Source organism: Chelmon rostratus, chromosome 12 (genome assembly GCF_017976325.1).
Source record: "Chelmon rostratus isolate fCheRos1 chromosome 12, fCheRos1.pri, whole genome shotgun sequence".
NCBI lineage: Eukaryota > Metazoa > Chordata > Actinopteri > Chaetodontiformes > Chaetodontidae > Chelmon > Chelmon rostratus.
The window spans coordinates 7833027-7834630 of record NC_055669.1 but is presented as its reverse complement, the minus strand read 5'-3'; the positions used below and the strand labels follow the sequence as shown (position 1 = coordinate 7834630).

Genomic DNA, 1604 nt, shown 5'->3' with positions numbered 1-1604 from the left:
TTTGAATTATATCTGTAAAAGTGACATTGCAGTAGAAATGACCAGTATGTTGCTGGTGGCACATTAATGACAGCTGCCCTCCTTCTTTCTGTATGAAAAATAAATGTTTATTTTTAGATTTTTAGAAAGGTTTTAAGATTAGTTTTGAATTGCACAAATATACATATTTCAACGCAGTCCTACCTAGTATACCTTCGCTCTTCGCCTGCACTGCCCACCATGACGTCAGTGTTAGACTGGTTTCCACAGAGCAGCTCCAGTAAAATCAACCATGGGATTCTGTTGGGCTGCTGAGATTTAAGAGCAACGGTGACTGAACTTTATGAGACTCTAAACTGTGGAGTAACCCAAGGGAGGTAATACCATAGGCTCATAAAATGTCATCTTCTAAATCACACATGCGTGAGATCATGATTCATTCTTTAAAACATGGTTCTACCCACTCGTGTGTAAGTTTGTACTTTGTATTTTTCTTGTTTTTCTTGTCTTATTGTCTCTTATTTGCTGTGTTGAGATTTCACAGTTTAGCAAATTTGTGCTAGTCGTGGTACTTTTACTGCTGTCTCGTTATAGTTAAATGCTGTTTTTAGAGACCTGAAATAAATATTTTCTTTTAACATCATCCAGTTTTCCACCCAGATCTTTTCCACTGAACAAGGGTTTTAATCTCCCAGCCACAACTTCATTTCTCTGTCTGTATGTTTGTGTGTGTGAGACAAATGCATTTACACATGTTAATGGAGACAGAGTTACTTTGTTCTTCACAGAGCTGTGTTGGACGCAGCAGCGTTTGTTTCCCTCCAACGAGAGCCAGTGGTAACGATAAGATAAGATGTAGTTAATGACCAGCCAGGGAAATTCCGGGAAAAGAGTTCCCTGACCGGGAATCGAACCCGGGCCGCGGCGGTGAGAGCGCCGAATCCTAACCACTAGACCACCAGGGAGCGCCAAAGCTGGGGAACAATAGTCTGTATGGCCGGGGGAAGAAGCGGAAAGAAGGGGAAGAAGGGGGAAGGAGGGGGGAAGAAGGGGGAAGGAGGAAAAGGAAGAAAAAGAGAGAAAAAAGGAGGAAATGAAGTGAAATGACAGTGATTATCGACTCTGTTGCCCGCCGGAAGTTATAGGAGTGAGTTTTTATGGTGATAGTTTGAGAAATACGTCCAAACGTGAATTTTTGCTGGCGTACAGTAGGGGGACTCTGGTTCCAAAGGTCGCCGGTTCAATCCCAACATGGACCATATCTCCACAAACCCAAACTCTTACAAAGTGTTATGAATCGTTCAAAAATCACTTAAAAATGAAACGCAAATAGGAACATGGGTTATTTTGAATAGCAACATTTGAGAACCACACATACACACATGTAACTTTGTGCGTTTTCTTTAGAAATAGATGCAATTTAAGGATACAATCTAATTAACAACTAATGGAATAAAGCACTGCAACAATGCAGCTGCCTTGTCTAGCTGACTGTACAATGTGGAACTACTTTTTGGTTCCTTTCTTGTTATTTCATTGTCTGCTTGAGTTTGCAAAAAGCTAAACTTTACCTGACTCCTGTTTTTACAGATATGTTTAGTAGAAATGATTTATTAGTCCTGCTG

General features: G+C 40.5%; 1 non-coding gene across 1 annotated transcript; it reads right to left on the bottom strand.

The window, feature by feature from the left end:
- Positions 1-872: 872 nt before the first annotated feature.
- Positions 873-944, bottom strand: trnae-cuc. Its single transcript has one exon. It is a non-coding gene; the product is annotated as a tRNA-Glu (tRNA).
- Between the last annotated feature and the right edge of the window lie 660 nt (positions 945-1604).